Raw genomic sequence first — 17,947 nt, forward strand, 5'->3', positions numbered from 1 at the left:
GTCACCAACAATGTTCACCAACAATGTTCAATGTAGAAAAAACGACTCTCGCAGGCACCAATAGCGTAATAAACTTTACTTAAATAACCGCTTTCGTCAGGAGACTTCTTCAGAATACATCTTAAAATTCACAGCACTATTTAAATAGGAAGTACTAATTAAAAAATCTCATTTCAACACTTTTATCAATAGATAACTTACTATTTTTTAAAAAACATTTAATGTTTATGGTGTCGTTCAAACCTGGAAATCTATCAGATTTTAACCTAATTTGCCATAGGGTCTCCCTTTGTTCAACATAGTTTTTGAAATCACCCCCTCTCAAATCCGATTTACAAACTTCTATAACTGAGAACATGAATTTCTTAAAATTATGGCAAACTAAAGAATGTTTAAATAAGGCATTCGTTTCATCCTTACACTTTATACTATAGATGTGTTCACGAATTCTTGTCTTTAAGCACCTGGTAGTCATTCCTACATAAAAAGCGGTACAGGTGCTACAAGTACTGATGTAAATGACACCTTTAGTGTTACAGTTGACATACTGAGGTACTTCAAAGGTTCTATCCATTGTCTCTATCACTATAAATGACCCTTGTGAAATAAATCTGCACATATTACATTGAAAACAGGGAAACATACCTTTCTTGTTTGTCTTACTAAGTTCTAAAGCTTTACTATTATTTTCTAAAGCTTTTTTAATGTTGAATGTATTTCTAAATACAAAATTAGGTTGTTGTCCTCCGACTTTACAGATCTCTAAATTCCCCTGTATAATTTTCCAGTTTCTCTTGAGTAAATGTCTTATCTTGGTGCTATCGATTGTCATATCCAAGGAACACACCAGTTTACTATTAACGCTAGTACTTGTGGGGGCTGGAACTGAAAAGGTGTCACTATTGTTTAATAATGCTGGATAATGTGTACTCCGCTTATTTAAAACTTCTTTTATTATGTCTTCTAATAATGGTACATTATATCCTCTACTAATAAACATATTTTTAATAAAATCTATTTCTTTGTATAGATCTGCTTCTTTTGTTGTCATACGACAAGCTCTTATGAATTGTCCCTTTGGTATATTTCTTATAATATGTGTAGGATGTCCACTTTGAAAATGAAGGTAACTATTGGTGAAAGTTCTTTTCCTAAAAATACCACTGTGAAACCTAAATTCTAAGGTGTCCCACCAGAATGATACATCTAGATAATTAATTTTCAATCCTGTTTCTCCCTGAGTAAATTTCAAAAAACCAACAGACTTGTTAATGGAAAAGAGAAAATGTTTAACTGTATCACTGTTTCCTTCGATGATAAAAATTAAATCATCTACAAACCTGTGGTAAAATAAAATGTTAAAAGTAGTCTTTAGTGGATTAAGGAACTCATCTTCCCACCAAGACATTACAAGGTTAGCATATGAAGGCGCTGCGGGAGACCCCATAGCTACACCTCTTTTTTGTCTGTAATAAGTGTCTCCAAATAAAAAAATAGTTATAATGCAACAGAATGTCTAAAAATCTACAAATGGTAGAAATTTGGCTTGCTTCATATTCTGTTTTTTTACTTAACAAATTTCGTATGGCTTCAACCCCTTCTTCATGGGGAATACATGTATATAAAGAGACCACGTCCAAAGTAAAAATAATGTGATGATTGGGGTCAAAAGTATTTCTATCACTGAATTTCTTTAATTTTTCCAAAAAATGCCATGAATCCTTTATAAATGATTCTTGCTTGGAAACCAATGACCCTAAAGTAGCATCTATTACTAGTGATATCCCCTCTGTAACTGAATGTGGTGAAGACACTATTGGTCTGAATGGTGGGTCCAACAAATTTTTGTGTATCTTCGGTATTCCAAAAAGAACACCTATTCTTGGTTTATCTATAACACAAAATTCATAGACTTCTAAATCAATCTCATTTGACATAAGGGCATCATATAAAAAGGAATGTATTGTACTATATTTTTTGTTTATTTCATATAATGGAACAACTTCGTATTCATCATTGTTATTTAATATTTCTAGCATTTTCCTTTTGTATGAGTCCTGTGTCATAATGACCAAATTCCCACCTTTGTCACTTCTCATAAACCTTATTGTGTTGTTTTTCTTAAGTTATGAAAAGCTTTTCTATCATTAGATGTTAAATTGTGATTAATTTTGGTGTTCTTTGTTAATACATTTTCGAGTTCTTGTATACATATTTCTTCGAAAACTTTAATGGTATGAATTAATTGTGGGTTGTAAGTTGAAGGCTTAATTAAAGCTTTGTTTGCCATTGGAATGTCATGCATTAAGTAATGTAAATTTAACTTTCTGGCATATTTTTTAATATCTACCACTGTTTTACCGTAATCTGCTTTGTTTGTAGGAACAAAGTTGAACCCAAGTCTTAAAACATTCATTTCATAATCATTAAAGACAACGTCAGTTAAATTTATAATCTCAAAACTATCTGTCTTTGGTGTTACGTCTCGTCTTTCTGAGGAACTTGACCCCAGAAATGTACGGCTCCTGGTTAATATGTTTTTTTTCACTGGAGGTATCTTCTTGGCAAAAAAAGTAGATGTAGTTGATGTTAAACTGGTTGTAGAAGCGTTATTGACACTACCAGTCTTTGCCCTAACGTTATTTTCATCAGTAATTTCTTTTTCTGGAATTTTTTCAACTAGTTCATGGTCATTAACGAAATCAATGTTGTCATCAATTCCGATGTTCTTTCTCATGTTTACACTAGTTGTAGCTTTAACCAGTGTGGTCGGTTCTCTAATTCCAGTCCTGGTATCATAACCAGCACTTTTGGTGTTGGCAGTCACTATTGAACTGTAGTTGCGTGTATTTGCTTTTGAAACATTTGCGTTTTAAAGTTACTTTCTCTCTTACCTGGGACAAAATGATTATAGGCAGATTTAGATTCATAAGCTGTAATGTCCCGCAAAAGTTTAGAATGTTTTCTGTTAATGACCTCACCTGCATGTTTTTCAACTTCGTTAACTAGTTTGTTGAAAAACTCAACTTGTTTTTTGTTATCAGAAAACATTGATTGCAGTATGGAAGCCCCATGAGCCCCCATATGGAAACAATGGGAACAAGGCCCCCACCCATTGCTAGTCACAACAGTAGCTTCACGGCCCTGAAGGTTCCTGGCCTGGAGGCTGAGCAGGAGGAGCATCTGGACCCTGTGATTGTGTACTGAGGGCCACACAGTGCTGTAGCACATCCCACAAGTCTCTGTGGAGCTCCCTATGCAACAGACCCTGGACCTGATCTTGGCTGACAGGGGGGACACCATCACCTGAAGTGGTTCCACCTGAAGGTTGTGCTGAACCAGTAGATGAGGAAGCCCCAAGGTGGGTCCCACATGTGATATGGCCTGGTAACATGGCCAGATGAGGTGGGAGAAGTGGTTCTGCTGGCAAATGTTCCCTAAATATGCTATTGTGTCACTGTTATAGAGCATATGCGGGTAGTAATAGTCCACACAATCTTGGATCATGTCCAAAAGCATGCATAGATATCCCCAATAACACATAATGAGAGATGTGCAGCAATCACATAGCAAACAAACCACATGAATATATGAAACCATAGTGGCCCTTTCAATGGCATGCAGGTGACATTGTCCGTAACTGGACAGAAATGATAGTGTCCCCACTGGGAACATGGCTACAAACACATAGCACAAAGTGTGGTACAATACAATATATGTCCCAATGGTAGGTAAGCTGTAGCCATAGCTATTGAGTTGTGTGAACAGTTTGTTTTCACAGATATGGTGGGGGGAGACAGAAATGTGTATTAAAAACTATGGTAATCTTGCTGTATGAGTTGCTCAGACCTGTTTCCATCTTTATGTCTTTCAGGCAAGATGTCACATGGCCGGTTACCAGTGTATTCAATAGATGAAAATGAGGTCATTGTCAACCACCTGGTACAGCACTACCAGGTGCTCTTCAGCAGGACAGACCATGAGCAGCAGGAGTGGACCATCCTGTGGAATGATCTAGTCCACAGGGTCAATGATGTTGGCTTCCATAACCGCAGTTATGAGCATGTCCAGCATTATTCCAGTGTCTTGCTTTGCAATGCCGGTTGGAGTACCCCTGCAGTCCGGGGGGGGAATCACCTCACAACATGGGGGGGGTTATGCCAGCCATCCCCCCTGAAATGTGTTGAGGAGCTCCTTGCCCGCCTCGTGGCACCTGCCTGCCCGCACATGCAAAAACTGTCAGACACCATAGTGGATGTGGGTGCTACCCATGGGTGGGGCTGAGGAGTGTGCAGGTAAGGCCACAGGGCACATCAGTAGACCACTGTTGTGTATGCATCCGCATCTGTACAGGTAGATCATGCATATGTGAGATGTCATATACATATATATATATATATATATATATATATATATATATATATATATATTGCTGCGTAATAGTAATAAACAGATGTGCATAAGCTGTAGTATTGAGGACTTGTACTATTGATGTACTGTAATGTTGCACCCACCCTGTAGCAATGCCACTGCTGTGGCTACTGAAATCACATCTCACACACTTATGTAAGTCCCTCTGGTATACCACCAAGGCAGCAGCCTGTAGCTGGTGAGTATGGTTTATCTTTACGCTTGCCAATACACCTGCCATGTAAGGGTTATGGTATGGACACATCTAACACACCTACCTATAATGCATGCCATACATCTTCATGTATTGTTGCTGTTAACTGCACTACATCACAGTGGTGACCATGATGGTGTATCTGAAGGGTATGTCAGACACCTGCAATATAACTAACATCCTGCCATTGTGAAATGTGTCCACAGGGATGAACATAATGGTGGGACACGTGGCCTACGGTAGGGACATGTGTGAAACATCACCCTTATACAGTGCTACAACAGTGTATATACCAGTATTACAATGGCAACTGTTACAGATCTACACTACGGCACATCATAATACTGTGGTCCACAACCCTTAACACCAGCAATGTGGTCCCAACATGAGCAATGAGTGTGTAATATGGAATCGTAGGTTAGGGCAGCAAATATGGGAATACATACCTTCACAAACACTGGAAGCATATGTGTGCACACACTCCAGATAACATATAGTGGAGGCAGCTGTTGAGGTACTGACTGCATGCATTTGTCATGGAAATGCACCTTTTAGAGAGTACACATCCCCAATGTTACATCACATATTGGTTTGCTGTCCAAGATGCTTGCCCATCAAATGTGCACACTTACCTGCAACAGAGTCAGGCATGGCTTGCACACATATTACATGACATGGCATAGGCCCCATACCCAAAAGGTAGCACCCATGAGCAGGACATGTTGCCATACCTCACCATTGCATATGCCGTGGCAAACAGTGTAGACAGTCATTTATGTGGCAAGGATGTATGGGACAGGAATGATATAGGAAATAAACAGATTGCCATCAAAGACAAATTATGTCACATGTAGCAAACTGGTCATGTGGGCCACCCAGTAACATGCCACAACACTGAGGGGGTTTTAGGAATGTCCAGCAAGTACTGGCTGTGCAGTACCTGAGTCAGCAATTGCTTGGACTCTGCAAGCATGTGGCCTATGGGTTAGGGTAATCAGATGTAACAGCTGTACCACAGGAAACATCAATCAGGCCTCTCTACATGTAGTGTATGCATAACAGAAGAGGTTCCCAACAGTCATGCATTGCAATGTGTACTGGTGTACCATGACCACATTGGAAACCTACAGACAGTATCATGTAAGATACAGGTGCTGCACAGCCAATGCCTCACCCCACCTCAGTCCCACCATCCCCATCTGTACTGTGCCGGTGCCAGTGTACATCTGTATGTTTGACAGTCATTAGCTGGGACTAGGCTGTTACACGTGGTGTTCAGTGTTTGGAATACTGCACAGGGATACTGCAAACTAACACACATGTGTAGGCCATAGTTGTCAAGCATCTGCAAAAAGGCTGAAGGTGGGGAGGGGGTATCATCATGACAAACCAATGCACTGTGCCAGGGATCCTAAGTATGCTGCAATTGTCTGTATCTGCACACAATCAGGTTCAGGAACTGTGGCAGACATAACCCTGACTCTGCAGCAATAGTGACGGCAGTGTGTGAACTCCAAGGTATGTGCACATGAGTTGACCTTGTAAAACTGCAGAGTTGGGGGACATGTGTAGGGCAGACCGAACATATACTGGCAAATGCAGATGGCCCATGCTAGCATACCCCTGCCAAGAATAGTGACTGCTGTAGTACACATAACAATAGGTGCAACAAACCATCATGATAAGGGCGTGCACACATATGCACCCACGAAGTGTTTGCATCATGGTTAGCATCTGCACACCTAACACATTTGTTAGACACTACATGTGAATGTACAGGACATATGTCACATATCAGGCTCATGTAATGTTAACATATGCGGTGATGTGGTCCCATGGCATAGCTAGGAAGAGTGCATCATATCAGTAAGGGTGTGTACACTCCCCATAGCCATGGTAAGTTTTGATGGTTGTCAGTGTAATAGTATCATATTGGTCATACATGCACCGCTGATGTTGAGATCTGTAAATCAGACATCAGGCATTCACGATTGACATCTGTCTACATATCATCCCAGGTATGTGTCGGACAAATACATAGGGGCTGTGAGCATTAGAGCACACATAACTGACACAGTAATACACATTCAGCAATGGTTTGTACACCTGTAAGATATGGTGCACAGTACATGGCAGGGTGCAGAACAGGTGCACATCAATACTGTGTACATGGGTGCAGTGTTTTCCAGGGGAAGGGGCATCACCTACTAACATAGCCCATGCATCACACACATGTATACTGTTGCTAGCATGGATTGACTATAGCTGCACTGCATGCTGTTGACTACCATATGTTATGCATGTTGACAGATGGGTAATGGGAGGTCTGTGTGTACTATTTTTGTGCAACCTCACCTGTAGGTGTGTGTGTGGGATGGTTATTTGTCTGTAAGTGCAATCTGGTGGAGTGGAGGGGGGTTGATGCATGTAGGATGTGTGTGTGCATGTGTGTGTGTTTGTGTGGGTGTCCATGTATGCACATGCATGATTGTGGGGCTGTTCATACGTCAGTACTTCCCTTTGGAATCGTGCAGTACATGGACATGGACTGACACATGAGACACCAGGAATTCTTGTCTGATATGTAATCACAGGACATCTGATAGTATATTAAGGTCTGTAGCATGGAACATGCATTGGGAGAGAAACTAGACATCAGATATACCCTTAATATTGCAATCAGCAGAAAGGTGAACAACTACCCACGTATGCAGCACTACAGATGCATTGGAGAATTACTAGACAACACCAGGGGGTGTATTTGTATATTACTGTTGTCCACATGATAAGTTGATTGAGCAGCAGATCTGGCATGTACTGAGCAATAGTTATGAATCAATGCCCCATTCGGAATGTATCTGACCCGACACTTGCAGCAGCTGGAGAGGCCACAAAAGTTCCTCACCAAAAGGATAAAGGGTCTCAAAAATCTGTCTTATGCTGCCCGACTGAAAGAACTCCAGTTATATTCAGTTGCTTACCGCTTGCTCAGAGGTGACCTATGCCTGACATACAAGGCCATGTCAAACCCAGATTTGATGAACATGCTTCATCTCAAAAAATCTAGATCCCTCAGAGCCACAAGGGCGGGAGACTTAAACCTCAACACGGTGATTAATAGGACATGCTGGAGGGATAGATTCATCACCCAAAGACTCCCTATGCTGTGGAACAAAATCCCAGTTTATGTGAGGCAGAGCACCTCGCTGGCCTTGTTCAAGAGGAATCTTGACCAATGGATGGGAGATAGATACACCCAGGGGTTACCTCAGTGTCACTGCTCGACAGAGGCACAGCAAAATAATGGGCATAGTTTCTCCAAACTAAAGGGGTGGCATAAGCCACAAAACTATGGGCTAGGCTTATAAATGCCCTCGGGCAGATACCCTAGTATGAACCTATGAACCTATGAACCTATGACACTCCAGTGCATGACATTATGTAGTGAACACAGTAGCCCCTAACCTATGGGGGCTATGCTCATGATGTCCTGACATACCCAGGGTGAACAGTGGATGACAGCAGTGATGCCTTGTAAAACCTACTCCACTCAAGTCAAGCAGGTAATGAGTAACAGGTCTTGTGTTGTGATCACTTGTCTAGGCAATTAGGGAAATGATACTTTAATGGGTGGTATTAATGAGTGTATGTTACCAAGTGTGATGCAGGACGGGGAACTTACGTGAATAAATGTGGGACTGTCTGTTATCTCAGGGACAGGTAAGTAATATGGTGAAATTTCAGGATGTGTGTGTGTGTGTGTGTGTGTGTGTGTGTGTGTGTGTGTGTGTGTGTGTGTGTGTGTGTGTGTGTGTGTGTGTGTGTACAGGTCTTAAAGTGCGTTTCTTATTTTCCCTCACAGGTGGCGAGGTGGGTCAGTGTCCCTCCTGCATGCAGTCTGATGTTGGTGTCCATACAGACACCGAAGATGATGATAGGACTGCTGAGGCACAGGCGAGGTTGTCAGAGGCCAAAACTGTGCCATCGTTTGACATTCCACTGTTAGCCACCCCAACCCCGCACACAGTCACAGTGCCTACAGATACCCATTGACCAGTGCCCATAGCAGAAGGGCAGTTGGCAGTTGGTGGCAGTGCACATGATAGTGTGGTATCTATGCCTGCTGTGTCTGAACACAGCAAGCATAGCCAGATGTCCGGCAGAGCACTACATAGGCAGATGTACTGGGGTGCGCATCGGAGGGCCGCTGGTCATCATGACCCTGGCAGAAGTGCCACAACTGGAACCACCAGGTGTATGTTTCAGACTGTCATGGGGGTGCAGGCATGTATGGAACTGTACACCAGACAGGGCCTGAGGCTGCAGAGGGCTGCTATCTCATCTGTAAGCGACAACTTCCATGAACTTGCAGGGGCCCTCCATGATTATACCGAGGTCATGGATAGATGGTTGGGTGAGATGGTGGGCCTCATCATGGGCCTCATCGACCGTGGATTGTCTATGCTAGAATATGTGGTGGGAGTGGGACGATGGCAGTATGGATGTAGGCCAGCAACACCAACAGCTGGCGGTCGACGTGGACATGCAAGGACAGCAAGCCACTCCCATAGTGGCAATACCAGCCCCAGCACTGCAGGAGGGTGCTGTCCACACCACAGCAGGCCACGTGCATGCCAGTACCAGAAGGGACCTGGTTCCAGCAGACATATGTCATCATCAGGGGAGAGTAGCACATTGAGGCCTGTACCTGGACATGCACACCTTACTGTTACTACATTTCTACATAGGATGGGGGGGCACACCTGACTGTTACTATATTTCTACATCAGATTGGGGGGCACACCGGACTGTTACTCAATTTCTACATAGGATTGGGGGGGGGCACACCTGACACTTGTACACATTTGCTATGACTGTACTGGTATGTCAGGTACTCCATTTCATTCTGTATTCTAACCTATCATGCTGACTAAAGGCATATCAGTGTACTACAGGTCTTAGGTTTGATTGACCTACACTTCACTTTCTGACTTCTTACCCTTCAGAACTAACATCCCACTGCCTGACCTGTTGTAGTCTGTCTGTGTAGGCCTGGGGGTGGAGGTTACCTGTAGCCATCAATCACAGGCCTTAGCACAGGCTTTGTTTGTGTTTGTCTACACCTGTCCTGCTGGCTGAGACTGTTGTTGGGTATGTGAGCCTCCCTGATTGAAATGTGTGTGCCATATGGACACACATGTGGCCCAGCACATTTCCTGCAGTGGGTTTTGTCACCTTGTCTAGTACTGGCTACTATGGTGACACCAGTATTTGTTACAGATCTCATGCTGCCACTATAGGTGTCTACTATCTGCTGGCAACATGTTCAGCCATTCGATTCCCTTGCATGCTCACATCCATACCATAGATACAAGTAACAACACATACTACTCCATTCAGCAACTGGTAGGAAGAGTTACCTTGTGGCTGTGACAGTACTGAGGATGGTGCTAGAGGGCTGCCTATGTCGGATGCACATAGTCCACTCCCTACACATGGTTAAGCACAGGTAGTGTCATGTTTGGCATCCCTTTTACTGTATGTGCGAGTCAGAGAGAGGTGTCATTCCCTGAGTCCCTACTGTGTCAGTGTACCCTACAAGGGTCTGAATCGAGAGATGAAAAGTCAACAAGCAAAGAAGAGTAGTAGTGCTGAAAATTGAATTCATCCTCAAGTCTTGGTGAGTACCTTCAAGAGGTGGACCCTGTTTTCTACAAAATCTCACACTGATATATAGACTGCATTTATATAGCATATATCACAGACAGAAGTAGGTAAGAAATTAAAAAAGATAACTGGGTGCACAAGACCCAGGGGAAAAAAGTGTCCAATCCAGTAGGCGCACTGGTGCCAGGACTGGGAAAAATGACAGTGTAGAATCCTCAAACTACACAAACATTCCTACAATGGGGCCAGACCAGGTCCAGGGGGGAGGATGGCCCCTCTGTTGTAGAAGGAAGTAGCAGTCCACAAAAATCATAAAAACTAATAGGCCAAAGAAGAGCCATAAAGGCAACAGAGTGGACTATTGAGGGTAAGAAAGAAATTATGTATTGTTACTATTATGCAAAAAGCCCAGAATTTTCAGACACAAGATATACAAAAATATTGAGAGAAATTAGAGGAAATAAAACTGCTTCCGCAAGAAAAACTGTCAGAAGCTTCAAATAAACATTTGTGGTCATTAATACAACAGACTTTTGAAAAACAGTATATAGACTAAGATTCTTTGACCTGTTTGGAAAAAGAAGCATCCGAGGAAGTATGAAAATATAAACAACAAAACCTACATATTTTTGAAAAGAAATATGGACATGGGAAAGAAAGAGAGAGTTGATATGATGCAATATTTATGCAAAGGCTAAAGCAAGATTACTCAACATAAAAAGGCAGCCCCAAAAATATTTGAAGGGAAATACAGACAAAGGCATCCAGACTTGGAAAATTTCACAATAAAAAAATAATATCACAAAGAGGGAATGTAGAAAAGCAGATCAGTAAAGTAGAAGTTAAAAAAATAGAAGCTGAAGTTATGGAATGCCTGTGAAGTGAAGGATTTGATGTAGAAGGTCTAACACAGATTATATCACAGCATGATGGAACATGTCCCTAAAGTAAGGAGAAACAGGAAGACCAGGAGACATCTGAAGAAGAAATATGGACATGGGAAAGAAAAAGAGAGTTGATATGGTGTAATATCTGTGCAAAGGAGAAAGCAAAACTAATGAAAACAAAAAGAGCAGCAGCAAAGATATTTGAAGAGAAATACAGGCAAAGGAATCCGGACATGGAAAACTTTACAATACAAAAATTAATAAGACAAAGAGGAAAATTAGAAAAGGAGATAAGTAATGGAGAAGTGAAGGATTCAGTGTAGAAAATCTAATTCAGAAAGCACCACAAGAGGATAGAGCACTGGAACTCCAAATTAAGGGGAAACCAGTAGAATGGGAAGCAATTTGTCAGATGCCATATAAAGATATTTTGGAGCCATCTACAGGAAAACATTCACTTGAAGCTGGACGGCAAGAGAAGGAACAGGAAACTGTGGAAACTCTGACACAGTTAATTTTGAGGAGAGATAGGCCAGTGTGTTCTCATATGACAGAGTGACGGATGTTACAGGCTGAAACTGAAAAGCATGTGCCACAGGAAGATGCAATAGAACTTTCCATAGAATGCCCACAGAAAATGGAAAATAAAAAATGTGCCCTCAGTTTAGAAGAAATCGAGCTAAGAGAAGAGTTGCTGGACTTAATAGAGATAGACATATTATAATCAATGAAAGAAATAGTCTGCAGAAGGTCAATAAACCCCAAAAAGTCAGAAGTTTGATAAAACAAATGAACACAATAATTAGGACTGTCCATAGAGATCCATGCGATATAACAGAACTAAACACAATATATTACTGTGCAGCTAAATTAACAACTGATAAAGTTCTACCACAAGAACACAGGGTGGTGAGGGAGAGAAAGGGGAGAAATTGAATACCATCATGGAAGTATCGGACAGAGAAAACTATAAAGCAACTAAGACAAAAAGTGTTACTGTTAGAAAAGTATAGAAGAGGGAACAGATCAACAAAAATACTTAGACAGATAGACGTGATAAAAGCAATGTGAGGTATTAAAACTGATCAGGATCTATTATGCACTATCGCAAATAACAAACTAAAACTCTCAGCACAGGCGGAAAAACTTAGAAGATACACAGATGAATATAAAGGAAAAGTACAAAATAAGTGACTTATTGATGACCCAAAAACGTTTTATAGAGAATTGGGAAACAAGGTAAAAGGAATTGAAAGACCACCAAAAAAAGAACTAGATACATTTTGGAGAAGTATCTATGAAGATCCTGTGGAACATAACAACGATGCTAAATGGATAGAAGAAGTAAAATACAGAATAAGAAGTTTAAAGGTAGAGGATACGAAATGGGATGAAGTAATAGCCAGAGAGATTGAAACAAAGTTAAGAAAAGCCTCAAATTGGAAAACCCCAGGCCCAGATGCAGTACCTCCCTTCTGGTTAAAAGTATTAACATATTTGCATGAAGATTTAGCCATGAGTAAGAACTATTTATATGCACACCTCAAACAGACACCAACCTGGCTAACAACAGGAAAAACAATGCTCCTACTTATGAGTGAACCTGCAATTTGATAGTATTCCACATTTGTGGATAAAAGAGTGCTTAAAATGTATAAGATACACCCTACACTGATCAACTACATTACAATGACCATGACACAGTGGCAGACCACTTTGCAATTAAGCCATGATAAAGGACTAATTATTATTCCAGGGATAATAATTCAAAGGGGGATATTCCAGTGTGACTCTCTGTCACCACTGCTATTCTGCCTTGCCCTTAACCCATTAAGCTGTCTACTTAACAGCTTAGGCCATATCTACAATTTGGCTCCTAGAAAACAACAACGTGTAAAGACTTCTCATCTTCTCTTTGTTGATGATTTGAAACTGTATACCTCATCAGATGAGGAACTGAAAGTACATCTGCAAGTTGTCAAAACTTTTTCAGATGATATAAGAATGTCATTTGGTCTTGATAAATGTGCAAAAGCAACCTTTATTGCAGGAACACTGCACCACCAAGAAAACATCTGTTTGGGACAAGAATATGATATAAAAGAACTTGAGCAAGAGGGAGTGTATAAATATTTTGGAATTGATGAAGGATCAACAATAAAACATGAACAAATGTGAATAAACCTTAGTAAGGAGTACTTTAGAAGACTTAAATTAATCCTGAAAACAGCGTTGACATCTAGGAACAAAATTCAAACTATAAACCAGTTTGCTCTTCCTATCCTAACTTACAGTTTTGGAGTGACTGACTGGCCCCAAGACATGCTGTATAGATTAGATAGGAAAACAAGAAGGATGCTTCATGCTCACCAAATGATTTATAAAAATCTGTGCATACCATGATTATATATTCCCCATTCCGAAGGAGGGCTGGCTCTCCTTGAAATTGATTACATCTATAGATCTCCAAACGTGGGGCTCCACACATATCTGCTAATCTCACAAGACCCAAACATATTGAAAGTTTTGAAACATGAGGATAATAAATCTAAGATGACTTCTCTGCTTAATCTATTAGAAGCATATTGGCATCAAGCAGGAATGGAAATCAAACCAGAAGTAGATAAAAATCAGGCAGCAACTGAATGTACCAAAAAAAAACAAACAAAAGAAAGAATATAAGGTAAAGGACCAGATGATAAGAAAAAAAAATGTGGAAAATGCATAAATATAGCTGCAAGTATAGAAAACTTCTGGAATAACCTCATGTTGATCAGGAATGAATGCAGGAATGGTTAAGGAGAGGCAAATTCAAACCAAGAAATGAAAGGTTAATTCTGGCGGCACAAGATAGTGGGCTACATACACACTGGTTTACAAAGCCCATTAAACATGTGAGAGAAATAGACAAATGTAGATTTTGTAAAACTGAATTGGAAACAGTTGCACACCTCATTGGTGGTTGTGGCATTCTAATGGCAGAAGGACTATATACTGAAAGGCATAATAATGTGGCAAGACTGTTGCACTGGGGATTGTGCAAACATCGTGGTATTGAAGTGGCTGAAAAACACTGGAAACTTGATCCACAAAGCATGACAGAAAATGATGAAGTGTACATTACATGGGATCACCCATTACCAACAGTTCAAAAGATAGATGCTAGAAAACTGGATATAGTGGTCCATGAAAATAAGACAAAAGTAGCATTGATCATTTAAATCACTACACCCAGTGACTACAGTGTCTTGCATACAGAGAGACACAAAGTCATAAAATATCAGGTTCTGCAAGCAGAAACAAGAGCATTGTGGAAGAAAGATACCCAGAGAGTTCGACTAGTAATAGGAGCAATGGGTTTTATAAAAAAAGAATCTACGATCGTATTTAGATATGCTACCAATACATGTAACCCAATAGGAACTGCAGAAGGAGTCATTACTGGGCACATTGTGGGTACTGCAAAGAGCACTTTTTTCTGACATCAAAGATTGAAACAATACTAATTTCATAAACTTTAATCGTACTTTGACTTAGGAATGGGGTCCATTCCTGTCATGATATTAGAAACCCAAAAGACTTGGATAAATTAAAAAACTATAACAGGTTACGTTCACAGTTTTACTTTACAGTTCTCTAATATAATCCTTGAATACATTATTACTGCTGTCAACTTCTGAGGCCAAGCTGAGTTCGTTATTCGATGTAGCAGGTAAGCTTAACCTTAACTTAGCCATGTCATCCAGCAGATAAAAATCTGTTCATTTCCTTTAGAAAGTAGATTATTACCAATTCATACCTTGAAACTGTGAAGCAAAAATCTGGGCATGCTGCAAAAATCTATGTGTACAGATTTTTGCAGCATGTCTAGATTTTTGCCTCATATTTTTTGTCTGTTTTTCATAAAAGTGTGGTTTTCTGACAAATTAGTGGCAAATCATTAAAGACTGAACTTAGAAAGTAATGACAGACGTTTGAGTTTCAGATTTCATACTCTTCAGAAAATTCATGCTAATACAAAACACATTATTCTATCAACTTTCTAAGTTTGTAAGAGAAATATTAAAGAATTGTCCATATTTTTGAGCCTCTGCCCCACTTTTATTTATGGCTTTGTCCATATTTATTGCTCTAAGAGGTTGAGGGGTATGATTGCCATATATTTCAGGTATGAAATTCTGATATTCCATCTAATCATGAAGTATATTTTTGAAGGTACAAAATAATGGCTTTGCATGATAGGGATGCACAAGCCAGTGCATTTCTTTGTGCCGGTCCCAAGCCCAGATAAATGGGGAGGGTTGCGTCAGGAAGGGCATCTGGCATAAAATTTTGCCAAATCATACATGCAGACAACAGTACATAAATATATAGCACCAAGGATCAAGCCTGGCTAACTCGAATGTGTAAAAATCTGTTAACCAGTTTACTGTGTAATTTAATTTAATCCTGACTTGTGCTCAGGACTAACTGTAACCTGTGGAACTTGTTTAACTTGCTTACTTATGTAATCTCTGTAAATAGTCTGCTTGTAATATGTAATGCTGGTATTATGTAATGCTGTATCTGCTTACCCTTGGAGCTTTTCTCCCCGGGCCTCCACTAAAAATGGACATGCATCCAGTCGGACTATCCCGATCAACAAATGTAAAATAAAAATAAACAAATGTAAAATAAAAAATAAAAAATATACCGGATCGGTCAAGGCCCGGGTTAACAATGACCGCCACCAGTACTGTTGGCCAACAGGGTGCTGGCAGAAATTGGGCTACTGTTGGCCGAAGGAGGACAAGAGGGGGAAGGCATGCCTGAAGGCAGGTAAAGGCTAGGACTGTGATAGTGAGGGTCAGAACTTTGAATGTTGGCAGTATGACTGGTATAGGGAGAGAGCTAGCTGATATGATGGACCGAAGGAAGGTTGGTATATTGTGTGTGCAAGAGACCAGATGGAAGGGGAACAATGCTAGGTGTATTGTAGGCAGTTTCAAATTGTTTTATCATGGTGTGGATGGGAGGAGAAATGGCATAGGCATTATCCTGAAGGAACAGTATGCTAAGAGTGTTTTGGAGGTGAAAAGAGGGTCAGATAGAGTGATGTTTATGAAGCTGGAAATTGATGGTGTAATGATGAATGTTGTTAGTGCATATGCTCCACAAGTTGGGTGTGCAATGGATGAGAAAGAAACATTTTGGAGTGAATTGGATGAAGTGGTGATGACTGCACCCAAGGGTGAGAGACTGGTGATTGGAGCAGATTTCAATGGGCATGTTGGTGAAGGGAACAGAGGGGATGAGGAAATGATAGGTAGGTATGGTGTTAAGCAAAGGAATGCAGAAGATCAGACGGTAGTGGATTTTGCGAAATGGATGGACATGGCTGTGATGAATACGTATTTTAACAAGAGGGAGGAGCATAGGGTGACATACAAGAGTGGAAGAAGATGCACACAGGTGGATTATATCTTACGTAGAAGGGCCAGTTTGAAGGAGATTGGAGACTGTAAAGTGGTGGCAGGGGAAAGTGTAGTTTGGCAGCATAGGATGGTGGTTTGTAGGATGACACTGGTGATCAAGAAGAGGAGGATGAGTGTGAGGGCAGCACCAAGGATCAAATGGTGTAAGTTGAAAAGGGGTAATTGTGAGGTGATGTTCAGGGAAGAGTTAAGACAGGCACTGGGTGGCAGTGAAGAGTTACCGAATAGCTGGGTAATTACAGCAGAGCTATTAATAGAGATGGCTAGAAAGGTGCTTGGTGTGACATCTGGAAAGAGGAAGGAGGACAAGGAGACCTGGTGGTGGAATGAAGAAGTACAGAAGAGTATACAAAGAAAGAGGTTGGTGAAGAAGAAATGGGATTGTCAAAGAGATGAAGAAAGTAGACAAGAGTATAAGGAGATGAGGTGCATGGCAAAGAGAGAGGTGGCGAAGGCTAAGGATAAGGCGTATGAAGAGTTGTATAAAAGGTTGGACACTAAGGAGGGAGAAAAGGACCTGTACCGACTGGCTAGACAGAGGGACTGAACTAGTAAAGATGTGCAGCGGGTAAGGGTGATAAAGGATAATGAGGGAAACGTACTCACAAGCGAGGAGAGTGTGTTGAGCAGATGGAAAGAGTACTTTGAGGGGTTGATGAATGAAGAGAATGAGAGGGAGAGAAGGTTGGATGATGTGCGTATAGTGAATCATGAAGTGCAGTGGATTAGCAAGGAGGAAGTAAGGATAGCTATGAAGAGGATGAAGAACGGAAAGGCTGTTGGTCCAGATGACATACCTGTGGAAGCATGGAGGTCTTTAGGTGAAATGGCAGTGGAGTTTTTTAACTAGATTGTTTAATGAAATCTTGGAAAGTGAGAGGATGCCTGAGGAATGGAGAAGAAGTGTTTTAGTACCGATTTTTTTTTTTAAATAATAAATCTTTATTCTTTTCCAAATGTTAATACAATACTACAACATATGTACATTATATACATGAATGCTTCCAATAGTTACGTAAGATCATTATACATTAATATAAACTTCTAGATGGGTATTAAAGAAAGAGAAAATAAAAATCTAGTATCAATATAAGGCTTATCTATACTAGCCTCCATATGAAGTATGTATTTCCTGGGAAAAAGTGGATAAGAACCTTAAGCTAACACAATGTTAAAGATTTGCTCCCATATTTTTGTGTTATTTATATTTTTCTTATGATCTTTAATTAGTAATTTATGTGCTAAAATATGTCTTATCACTACACTTTTAAAGTTTTCCCATGAAGTCTGGAATG

Source organism: Protopterus annectens, chromosome 10.part0, assembly GCF_019279795.1.
Source record: "Protopterus annectens isolate FY-2018-M chromosome 10.part0, PAN1.0, whole genome shotgun sequence".
NCBI classification, from domain to species: Eukaryota; Metazoa; Chordata; order Ceratodontiformes; family Protopteridae; genus Protopterus; species Protopterus annectens.